A 13279-nucleotide genomic window follows, 5' to 3' on the forward strand; every position below is an offset into this window, starting at 1 on the left:
CTTCTTTATTAATGCATTAAGTTGGTGTAATGCTGTAAATGACGTAAATGAAATAAAGTTCGCTTAATAAGTAATAATCAATATTTCAGTAGTCGGTACTAATACCAGTAAAATTTCATGGTTCTCGGCACCAATTTGGTATCATAGCAAAAACTGTTGGAACTATTTAAATTTAATTAATTTGTAATGCTAATAATAGTTCTAAGTAACCAATTTTTGGTACCATATCATAATAGTTATTAGTAAATAATTATATTATATTATATTATATTATATTATATATGTGTGTTCAGCGCCTAAATTAACACTCGCCAAGTGCCACATGCGAGTAAAAATAAGTTGGTGTGATGCTGTAAACAACTAAAGTTCGCTTAATAACTAATAATCAATATTTCAGTAGTCGGTACTAATACCAGTAAAATTTCATGGTTCTCGGCACCAATTTGGTACCATGGCAAAAACTGTTGGAACTATTTAAATTTAATTAATTTGTAATGCTAATAATAGTTCTAAGTAACCAATTTTTGGTACCATATCATAATAGTTATTAGTAAATAATTATATTATATTATATTATATTATATTATATTATATATGTGTGTTCAGCGCCTAAATTAACACTCGCCAAGTGCCACATGCGAGTAAAAATAAGTTGGTGTAATGCTGTAAACAACTAAAGTTCGCTTAATAACTAATAATCAATATTTCAGTAGTCGGTACTAATACCAGTAAAATTTCATGGTTCTCGGTACAAATTTGGTATCATAGCAAAAACTGTTTTTATGAATTATAACAATGCAATATTGTGAGAACATGAACGTGAACAAACGTGAACGACGTTCGGGACAGCTGACAGGCCATGAAAGTTTAAGCCTTGCCAATTGAAATATTCAAGCCAAGAAGCCGTGAAAGGGAACTCAATTTGTTACTCGTGAGAGAAGTTTTGTATGCGCACACATCCGAAGCGCACGCTCAGAAAGCCGTGTCTCAGACAGCGCGCGAATACTGAATTGGGTTCTTTCACATCTTCTTGCACTTGAATTACAAATTCACACAAAATTATGTAAAAAGTAAAAAATGCCTGTCTCAGTGAGTATCCTAGTAAACACAGTAATTTATGGCTTAAGTGAATTTGGTATCATAGCAAAAACTGTTGGAACTATTTAAATTTAATTAATTTGTTATGCTAATAATAGTTCTAAGTAGCCAATTTTTGGTACCATAGCATAATAGTTATTATTAGTAAATATTATATTATATTATATTATATTATATTATATTATATATGCGTGTGCAGGGCCTAAAATTAACACTCGGCAAGCGCCAAATGCGAGTAAAAATTGGCGTTGGTGAGTATAGAGTATATGAAACGGTGTCAATCTCCCGTTAGCTGGTAATTTTTTATGAATTCTAACAATGCAATGTTGTGAGAACATGAACAAACATGAATGATGCTCGGGACTGATGACAGGCCACGAAAGTTTAAGCCTTGCCAATCGAAATATTCAAGTGCAAGAAGATGCGAAAGGGAACTCGATTCATTACTCGCACACATCCGAAGCGCACGCTCAGAAAGCCGTGTCTCAGACAGCGCACAAATACTGAATTGAGTTCTCTTTCACTTCTACTTGTGCTTGAATTACAAATTCACACAAAATTATGTCAAAAAATAAAAAATGCCTGTCTCGGTGAGTATCTTAGTAAACACAGTAATTTATGGCTTAAGTGAACGTAAACAGTAGAGAAAGTCAACACGTATATCAGTATTGGATCTGTGCGTTATGTCTTAAAGTGACAACAGCCTAATATTCCTGTTGCTGTCTGTGTTTTTAATGTTAATCAAACAACAAAGGACAAAAAAATCACTCACTGCTCTTGACTGAATAACTTTTGTAACTTTAATAAGGATTAATCTGTTTAATTTATACAGTGAAGACCTCTGATTGGCCATTGTGTTCAAGCACTCATCAGATATGTCTGTGATTGGCTACAATGATCAACGCACGGAAGCTTTTGAAAGAACACGGAAGTGTTTGAAAGCATTTTGAAAGCAGGAGCGATTGAAAGCAGATGTCTATCAGCGGACTGGTCGTGTGTGTCTGTGTAAGCGCTCGGTGAAGAGCGTCATTGATGACTATTTACATGTTTTTGAAACGTTGATCATTGTAGCCAATCACAGACATATTTGTTGAGCGCGTGAGCACAGTGACCAATCAGAGGTGTTTATAAATCCGCTCAACAACAAGCAAAGCGTCACATTTTTAAAATGTAAGTATCGACTTTGTATAAGTCGGTATTTTTGACAGCTCTAGTAGTAACTGCTTGTTTTTGCAAAAACAGTTTCATGGCCGGTAAAAAATATTTATGGCCGGTAAAATATTTTATTTGCCATTGGCAGGTGTGGCAAGTTAGTTTTAGGCCCTGTGTGTGAGAAAATGAAAGAGATACCTCTCTATATATATATATATATATATATATATATATATATATATATATATATATATATATATATATATATATATATAATATACACACACACACTGTTATACAGCCTACTTTGTCTTGTCCCTATTCAATTGTTTCTGTGATGTTCCTGTTATTTTGTGAAATCTCGTCCATCTGTAACCCAGATGCAATGGAGGAGAGCAGCTCAGTTTGTTTCTAAGCATGTTTATATAATCTCACGCTGGTCGCCAGAGGTTTAAATCAGCAGAGAGAGAAAGAGAGGCTCTTGGGAACTGCTCATATAGACTAATAGAAGAGCTTCTTCAGCCGGTTGTAAAGACGGAATATAACGCAAGACTTCTGCTGGTTTTGCAGTGTGTGTGTGTGTGTGTTCTGTCCGCAGCAGCTAATGGAAGTGCCAATGTAAAGTATTGATTATGTGTCAGAGCTTTAAAAGCGTGGGGTGGGTGGGGGGAGATGAGAGAAAAGTGCTGGAAGTGCCTGTAATCTTGAGTCGTGTCATGCGGCTGTGTCATTATAATGTGTGTGTGTGTGTGGGGGTCAGTCTCCTGTAATGTGCAGCATCATCTTCATGGCTTTTATTTCCTGCTGTGTGTCGTGTAGAAGATGAGCAGCAGCTGGTCGATTTGCTCGTGGAGCCGGTCAGATGGAGTCGCTCCTCGTGTCCTTTGTTGTTGCTCTGGGATCTTTTGTCATCAGAACTGAGCTGAAGCCTTTTTCTTGCCCCTCTTTTTATCTTCTAATTCTTTGCGTCTTCCTTCTGTGTCCGTAAAGTATTTTAATAGAGTCGAGTTCTGGAAGTAAAAATCCTATTTAAGTTCTCCATAGATTTGAATGATAACTTATAAACTGTTAAAGACAGACCTACTGTGAGCTATAAGGATGTTGATCGATGGTATATATGCTTTTGATGAAACCATCGTTCTGCATTATTTCAACATTTTTTTTTTAAATAATCTAATTTAACAGTGGGCTTCCTGCTGGGGAAAAATACATTACCCATGATTCTGCAGAGAAATCTCTATCAATTATCAGAGATTGTGGCAAAAGAACCTACAAATGACGTAAAAGAGACGGTCTCCCTACACTCTCAAACTTAAATATTTGTATGCATATTTTGCAATAAAAAAAAAAATACTTTATAAATTTGTAAATAATACTAAAAATAATAAAGATAAACATTTGCAAAACATTATATATATTTGTATATATTCTTTATAAATATTTATTTTATATTGATTTAATAAATATGTAAAATAATAATAAAGTAATATTTGTTTATATAATAATACAAATTAATTTTTTGGTGTGTTTATAGTGCATGGTTATCAAAAAGTATAGTCTTGTACTTTTGTCTTTTTGTGTATTTTCAAAACACTTTTTTTATGGAAGCTTGTTTCCGCCATGAAATAAAAAATAAAAAATGTAATTGCGACTTTTTATCTCACAATTCAATTTTTTTTTTTCTCAGAATTGCGATATAAAGTCACAATTGCGAGTTATAAAGTCAGAATTGCGAGATATAGTCAGAATTGCAAGTAAAGTCAGAATTGCGAGATATAAAGTCAGAATTGTGAGTTATAAAGTCAAAATTGCGAGTTATAAAGTCAGAATTGCGAGATATAAAGTCAGAATTGCGAGATATAGTCAGAATTGCGAGATATAAAGTCAGAATTGCGAGATATAAAGTCAGAATTGCGAGATATAAAGTCAGAATTGCATAATATAAAGTCAGAATTGCGAGTTATAAAGTCAGAATTGCGAGATACAAAGTCAGAATTGTGAGATTTAAAGTCAGAATTGTGAGATTTAAAGTCAGAATTGTGAGATTTAAAGTCAGAATTGCGAGAGAAAAATTCACAATTACCTTTTTTATTTTTTATTGGCGGAAACAAGCTTCCATAGTTTTTTGCCTCAAATCAAAATGTGCAGTGTTGTGATTGACCTCATAGCTGGTTGGTTTGGTTAATGGCTTGTAACTTAATGAAGACTTTTAAAAAATTCCTATGGGAAAAATATTTCCAATGTCAGCCTCTCTATAAACACATTTCGAGTGGGGCCGCGTGATGCCGGTTCCCCGCGGCTCTGTGTCTCCTGAGATGGTGGACCCTGCGGCGCTGTGACTGCCGGAGTGACGTCGGACTGATGCACGGCATCACAGTGTGTGTATTCCTCCCATCTCCGCAGTCTTTTTTTAGCAGGCTGCTGCATCAGTGTTATTATGACTCACCTCATACTCCCACAAACCACCAGCCGTATTTGCACTGATTTACACTCGCTGTTCTTAACTCTCGCTCCCCCTGCGAAATGAATGAGTTTGTGTGAGTGTGTGTAGGAGAGAGGTGGTGTTTTGCCCACGGGTTTTCTGTTAAGAACTGAACTTCATCCAGAATGACCATCCTGTGCATGATCACACATACGGCGGATGTGTACGGTGGAAATGTAGAAGCGTAGAGTGTTTGTTGTAGAGTTTGTACTACGTGGTGTTTGCATTTGTTTTATATTTGAAAATAAACATACATTGAAATGATTCACAAGCAGATGACTCCTATGAGACGGTTCTTTTGATTGAATCAAACTCATACAGAGTGAACAGTGTAGTCTGATTCAAGAAGACATGATTCTTATGAGCCGGTCCTTTTAATCAATCATTCAAAAAGATCTGATTTGAAACTGTTAGATGAATCTTTGCACTGAATCAGTCACAGACTCTATCAAATCAACACCTGAATCACTTACTAAAGTACAAGTTAACTTATTTGCAGTGATGTCTGTCTTTAAAAAAAGCAAGTTTTGTGTGTATATATATTATTTATATTATATTAATTAGATAATATAATTTTTATATATAAATAAATTTAGCTAACTACATATTGGTATTTGTAAAGTATGTATGTATATATATATATATATATATATATATATATATATATATATATATATATATATATAATATATGTGTATTTATTTATTTAAAAAAATGTATTATAATATTTTTTAGGTGTGCGTATGTATATGGAGCGCAGGGTGTTTATAGTACATAGTTATCAAATATAAACAATTTTTCCTCTGACTTTACTGCTAAAAGAAAACTACAGTATGTATGTTATCGTGATATAAAATGATTTGTACCATGGTAAAAGCATTTGTTCCTACCATCCACCCCTGCTCACGCTGAAGCTCCTCCGGGTGCGTTTCATTCGACGTCAGACTGCAGCTTACTAAAGCACATGTATTTAGGCCATTCATGTCCCTGTGTTCTCTTATGATTTCAGCTTTAAGTAAACAGCAGCATTAGGATCCCAGAGGAGGAATAACTGTGCAGGCTCTGATCTGAAACCGGAGTGAACCCAAAGCAGGATCAGCACAGCTCAGGACACGCATGCAGGGACAGGTAACGTGTGTGTGTGTGTGTGTGTGTGTGTGTGTGTTAGATGCAGTGAATGTCAATGATTTCCATTTGAAGGCTCAGAATACTGTTGGATCAGCATATTTTTTGAAATTTGCTTTGACAGACGTTAGGAATATATAGCAGTATAACAATATTTGACATAAACAAAATTGCAATGATTTGCTTTGCTTTGGATATATTTGACCATTATGTTTCCTGAAGGTTGTGTCCTATGAATAAATGAGCGCTTTTTCTGTTATCTTTGTTGTGAATATAATATGATTTAATATCATATCTGATTTAAGATTCAGTAGCAAAGGCAGTGTTCGAGTTGTAGATTTGATTCATTTCCTTGAATCAGTTCAAACTGTCTTTTTCAGTGAACTGATTCAGAGAAATGATTCATTAATTCATTTGCGTCCTCAAAACAGGTTGGTTCATTGATAATTTACATAAAACCTTAGCTTACATTGTACTGAATATGAATACTTTTCCTTCTTTCCATTGTTTTAGTGTGTTCGTTTGGGGTGGATTTAATGTTAGACAAGTAGATTGTGTTCAGCAACTCAGGAGCCATGTGTATATCAATCTAAATCTAGCTGTGTAAAGACTCTTACTGGACTTGTGCATCAAATTAATGATCATAAGGACTAAATTTGAGCTTAAAAACATGTTGAGGGTTAATGTTACAGTTTTGGTTATTAGTTTTGACTGTTTGTTTCTTCAATAATTTCTTTAGTCTGAAATTTTTCCCGTCAGTACCTCTGCTGTGGCCCGAGCAGATTACAGGTTTACCCAGCTATACCGTAGTTGAGCATGTTACTAAAGCAGCTTTTCCCATCAACTTGTGTGCCAACCCACAAATCAGGAGACTGTCGATGTCTTTGTATTATGAGGGACTTTCCATGTTGGCAGTGTTTGGAAGAGCACACCATACTAGCTATGTTTCCATCCAAAGTTACGAATTTAACTTGTGTGCAAAATTGGAATATGGCATAAAACATTTGTGAATAAAGCAGCGTTTCCATCCCATGTGTTCAAGAGAATAAAATCATCACTTCCTGGGAAACCGGTGCAAAATATCAGTAATAAAAATGTAAGTTGCTTCAATCAGGCTCTTTTTTCCTCCATCATAAATGAGTTAGTCTCAGAGCGTCAGACGAAACGCAATAAACGCTGTCATGCGTTCGGATGCTGGTGTTTGGGAACACAGTCATGTGAGACGCTTCTGGAGGGAATTAACCCAAATCATTCTGATGACAGACTTTGACTCAGGTGCTTCAGAACCACCAAACCAGCATTTGAGATGCTGCGATGCGATTGGTTCGCTGGTTAGTCCGGTTATCCAATCAAATCCAGTTTTTTGTTGCGCATCGAGGGATTTATTCGGTAAATGTGTTTCCCTCAGAGTTTAGGCACATATCTTATCAGATAAAAGCAAAGAGGACACTGACAACGCGCCGACAGATAAGACAGAGCAGGTTACTTTTGACATGAAACAAAGTCTCAGCTTTCAAATTTTGTGGCTCTTTAACATGTCGTGACAGATTACTATTATTGCTTTACTACTAGTTATAGCATGAAATAAGCATGAACATCAGAAGGAATTTTGTTTCAACTTTGGAAAGGCGTCAATACACACCATTTTTCAAGTTCAAGTCCACCAACGTTAATCTACTAACTCTCCTGTCTGGTTTATTGGACAAAATGGTCGATTCTGCATTATGATTGGTCAGATTGCCTGTCAATCAAAATCCCGGCAAAGGGTGAATTGTGCGCATACATTTTTTATGCACATTTATACACATCTTGATGTTTCCATCGTGCGCATTTATTTATTTTTTGTTGCTAAAATGTGCCATATAGTATCTCACAATGCAGTGCATTTACCTTGACCATCCATTTCCAGTGTGATTCATGAACTGGAAGCTTTTTCTTCGCTCATTATTTGATCGGACTGCAAAGTCAGTGAGATGTTTTTGCACAAGATAGAATTTAAAAATGCAATTTTTTAATGAGATTATAAATGTATTCCACTTAAACATGAATTAAACATGCTGTAATGATCAACGTGATAAATATTAATTTTGTTTTAAATTTTAATAGACGGGTAACACTACGATAAGGTCTTATTTGGTAACATTAGTTAATGTATTAACTAACAATGCATTTATTAACCTTTGTTAATTTTAGTTCATAAAAATGCTCATGTTAATCCTAACAGATACAACCTTTGATCTTAAAAATGTTTTAGTAAATGTTGAACTAAGATTAATAAATGCTGTAGAAGTATTGATCATTGTTAGTTCTAATACTAATACTAATATTGACAAGTGAAACCTTATTGTAAAGTGTTAACAACAGATGTAATAAATAATATTTTGCATTAATAACATTAAAAAGTTCATATACTGTAAATATTCAGAAATTGAAAACAAATTAAATGCATAAATGAATTAATAAAGTCATGTGACTGTAATGAAGTCATGTGATCAGCATGACAAAGTAACAACAGCATTGTGGCATACTGTGATTTGAAATGTGTTCTGTTACATTGTACATACTTTTCACATTTAAAATAAATAAATAAATAATATGCAATATAATATGCAATATGCATTTATTTCTCTTTTTTGTCTTGTTTTCCAGTAAAAAAATATTGGAACATCCTTAAAAAATGACATTTACTTGAAGCAAAATTTAATAAAATATGACTTATTTCTATGAAAATAAGTTTATTTTGTCTTTCATTAGTAGTAGTTTGTTCTCTCTCTTTTTAAGCATAAATCTAATAACATCTAGTGTTTTTTTTTTTTTTTTAATTAAAACAATAAATATTGCATTAATAACATTATAATGTTCATATACTGTAAGTAATTATTCAGAAATTGGAAACTAAAAGCAAATTAAATGCACGCATTAAAAAATTGACTGTATTTTTGTATTATATTACATTACAAGTCCTCTCTTTGACATCCCTACAGCGGTGTAATCCATTTCCATGAGATTTTTTGCCATGTGAATTGCATGATAATTGGCTGAAAGCCTCAACAACTCAATTACACTGATCAATGTTGAAGCAATGATCTTTGTCCTGTGGGATGGTGATGCTCAGGTGCCGCTCACAGCCTGAACTCTGAGGTTTGCATTGTTCCCTGTGATTGATTGGTCTCTCACATCTGTCAGTCATGAGCTCTCAGCGTGTGATTGGGCGAGGGTCAGACGGCCGGCTCAGACTGATTTGAGTAGCACAGACTAAATTGGCTCTTTGTTGTCGCAGCAGCTGTTCTCTGAGGAGACCCTCACGACCCCGACAGACGCCACAGTGCAGTGTTTGGTTTAGCATTGGTACGGACCCTTTAAAATCGTGTTTTCACCTACACATTGACATCACCCGTCACAGCTCATTGGTTCATTATGTTTAGAGCAGAGGTTTTCAAAATTAATAATAATTAAATAAGTGAAAATGCACAGATATTGACATTGTTGCTGTTTCATTCTGCTTTGATTGGAAATTAGGAGATTAATCACAAATTATTTGTAAGGCACTATATAAAAAATTATTATTATTATTATTTATTTTATTTTTTCATAAAATAATATTTTAATAGAATAAATTTAATAGAATTAATTTTTTATCAACATTTTATTTATATATATATAATATATTTATAATTATATATTTATATATTTATTTATTTATTTATTTATTCAGTATGAATTAGTCTTTATACATGGAAACGTGGCATTAAAACATTTGAAAAGCTTTATAGTTTTTTGTTTTGTTTTTTTAACAAACTAATTTAGAAAAAAATACATTTTTAACATGGTAAATACAATGTAATTTCATAAAAATATTTTAAAACATATTTCTTGACCGGTTTTTGAGGTTCAGCCTCAGACACACAACATCTGCGAATCCATTATTCCTGTCCTGAAGTGTGTGTGTGTGTGTGTGTGGTGTTTATGAATCTCTGCACACTACATATGTTTTTGTGGAGTATGCATACTTGTTTGTTTTAGGCCTGTTGATGGATATGTTCTTTACATAAAGAGTTCACAGTGCTGCAGTGCAAGTTAACATCAGCGTGCTTCTGCTTTAAGCCTGTGTGTGTGTGCGTGTGTGTGTGTGTGTGTGGCATCCGGCTGTGGCACAAAGCAGAGCAGATTGTGCATCCTCTTGTATCAGTGGGATTATTTGCTTGTGTCAGATGTGGGGGGATCTGGGTGTGTCTTTGTCGACCCTCGACAGGAACCTGATCCGCCAGCCCCACCAGCTGTCCCGTCCCCAGCGTGCTTTTCTCATGGATGTGTGGAGGTGGGGGGAGCGTGTGTGTGTGTGTGTGTGTGTGTGTGTTTGTGACCCACTAATTTCTTTTCATCCTGCTGAGGAACATCATCTCTTTTGGCAGTACTGATGGGGATTGTAAGGAATTGAACTTTATTTTATTTTATTTTATTTTTATTTTATTTTATTTTATTTTATTTCATTTTTTTATTTTATTTTTATAATTAATAATATTATACAGTACTAACCTAAAACATGGAATTTAATATTATTATTATTATTATTATTATTATTATTATTATTATTATTAATTATTATTACATTGTTCTTATAATTAATAAAATTATACAATACTGATACTATTATTTCTGTTAACATGGAATGGATTATTATATACTGTTATTATATACTGTCTATTTAATAATAATCATTATTATTATTATTAATATTATTATTATTGTTATGTTTTTATGTAAAAATATTAAATTATATTCTATTTTATAATACTAAACAAAAATATTATTTTTGGTAACATGGAATTTAACATATAATTGTTAGTAGTTGTAATAGTAGCATGATTTTTATTTAATATTATTAAATATTATTTTAAACTTAATTGTTATTATATGCTATCTATTTAATAAAATCATTATGTTTTTATGTAAAATTATTAAACAAAAATATTTATTAATACAAAAATATTGTTGGTAATATGGAATTTAACATAATTATTAGTAGTTGTAATAGCATTATTTTTATTTAATATTATTAAATAATATTTTTATACTTAAACTAAATATTTTTGCTAAAATATGGAATTTAACAAATATTATTTTTTATTTAATATTACATATATTACATACATTTAATATTACAATATTACAGTTCAAAACAAAAATATTTCTGGTAACAGTTATTATTATTATTATTATTATTATTATTATTATTGTTATTGTTATTTTATACTGTTATTATAATTAATTTTATGTTTTGTTTGTTTATTTTTAATTTAAGGACAATCACAGTTTTCTGTCCTGTGTTGACTTGTTTCCTATTGAAACAGGAAGATGAAGTGAGTCATATTTATTTATTTTTTAAATAAAATAAATTTACATCACAGCCAAGATCTGCTACCTTCTATTGCTAATCAGAGTAATTAGGGGGAGGGGCATTCCCATTTAGAGATCACGTGATTGGACAAAAATTTGAGCGCGTGATGAATCTGTATTTCTGGAGCAAACCGGTTCCTGATTGAGCAGTGATGAGTGTGTAACGAGACGCTCTCCGTTGAGCCCAATCTACAGATTAGTGGATTAAAGGTCTTGTTAAATCTCTCGTTCTTCCTGTATGTCTCTCTTTGTCTATCTTTTCATTCTCTCTTGTCAGAAATCAGTTGTAAGTCCAGAAACACACTTTATACTGTTATTTTTATGAATATCAAGCTCATTAGTAACAGTAGGTGGGTTAGTTATCTTGGATAGGAACTGCATTGATAAGGCCCAGATATTATTTATATCAGCACTGCCACCCAAACCATGAATAATTAATTCACAGCTCTCAGATTGATGTTGACTCGGAGAGACCGGACCGGACCGGACCGGACTGATCTGGACTGTAGATACAGAAGCAGAACTAAACTGTTGTCATGACCAGCGTGTGTCTCCATGTGTCTGTGCGTTTTGGCAGGACTGGTGTTTCTTTCCCCTCCAGACTGTAACTCCGAGCCGGAGTGGAATTACACACACACACACACACACACACACACACTCTCTCACAGGTTTTGAGGGTTACCTGAGCAAACGCTCTCTGGTTTCCTGCTGCACTCTCGGCAGGGTTCTGTGAGACACATGTGATGCATTATTGATGCTCTGCTGCTGCAGATCTATCACACCCACTCACCGGATCACCTTACGCTCATAAATGCCCCAAATACCCCACACAAATACCCCACAGTATATACTGTAGTAGGGATACATTGACACATCGGCACCATGTTGCATAATATCAGCCATTTTATTAATTTATTTATTTGTTTGTTTTCTAGTTTTAAGGGTTTATTTTATTTTGTATTATTAATAATAATAATTATCTTAATAATACTAATAATAATACAAAATAAATAAATATTTTTGTTATTATTTATTATTGCATTATTATTATATTTATTGATTTTATTGATTTTTTTATATTGTTTTTTGTTATTTATTTACTTATTAATAATAATGATCTTTTTTTGTTTTTATTTATTTGTTTTAATTTTGTTGTTATTAATTTTATTTACTTTTATTTTGCTGGTTATTTATTGCATTATTATATATTTTTTTGTTTTGTTTTTTATTTATTTATTTTTTGTTATTTATTTAGTTATTTACTGTATTATTAAATATATTTTTGTTTTCATTTGTTTGTTTTTAATTTTGTAATTATTTATTATTTTGTTTTTATTTATTTGTTTTTAATTTGTTGTTATTTTTATTTCATAATTATTAAATTTATTTGTTTTTTGTTTTTATTGATTTTATTGTTTTTTTTGTTTTATTTATTTATTTATGTACTGTATTATTATTAATTGTCTTTTTGTTTTTATTTATTTATTTGCTTTTAATTTGTTATTATTATTTATTTATTTATTTTTATTTATTGGTTGTTTTTATTTATTTTATTTCTCTGTTTACTGTATTATGTATTTATTTTTATTTTTAGTATTTTATTTTTTTTATTGATTATTTTATATTTATCTATTTGGTTTTATTTTTTAGTTTTTTTTTTTTTTTTTTTTTCCCGTTTGTTGTTGTTGTTTTTATTGATATCAGCCAATATTGGATATTTAATTGTTTATTAAAGATTTTGATTACTTTCACCATCATCTAGCACTAATTAATTGTGATATATTATGCAAATACAGTATTTTTTCTATAGTAGACTTCAAAATAAATATTTATTCATCTTCCATACTGTGTACTAAAATGGCATGATGCTTAAATCCACTTACAAACTATTTATTTTTGTTTTAATTTTTCTTCTTACAAAGTATTGTGGATTTTTAATATCAGCCATTAATCTGTTGGCAGCCAAAACATCCTCATCCATGAGAGAAAAGATTCATAATTTAGATATATAGTTTTAATGTAAAC

General features: G+C 32.1%; 1 protein-coding gene across 3 annotated transcripts in view; it reads left to right on the forward strand.

Annotated features, from left to right (window-relative positions):
- Nucleotides 1-13279, forward strand: part of si:ch211-45c16.2 (mitogen-activated protein kinase kinase kinase 13) — a 55222-nt gene that overhangs the window by 23201 nt on the left and 18742 nt on the right. For all 3 annotated transcript variants that reach the window (XM_051905542.1, XM_051905544.1, XM_051905543.1), the window contains one exon: nt 5742-5860. The gene's annotated coding sequence lies outside the window, so the exon portion shown is untranslated. The remainder of the gene's footprint in view (nt 1-5741; nt 5861-13279) is intronic.

This window comes from Ctenopharyngodon idella, chromosome 9 (assembly GCF_019924925.1).
Source record: "Ctenopharyngodon idella isolate HZGC_01 chromosome 9, HZGC01, whole genome shotgun sequence".
In the NCBI taxonomy this organism is placed as follows: domain Eukaryota; kingdom Metazoa; phylum Chordata; class Actinopteri; order Cypriniformes; family Xenocyprididae; genus Ctenopharyngodon; species Ctenopharyngodon idella.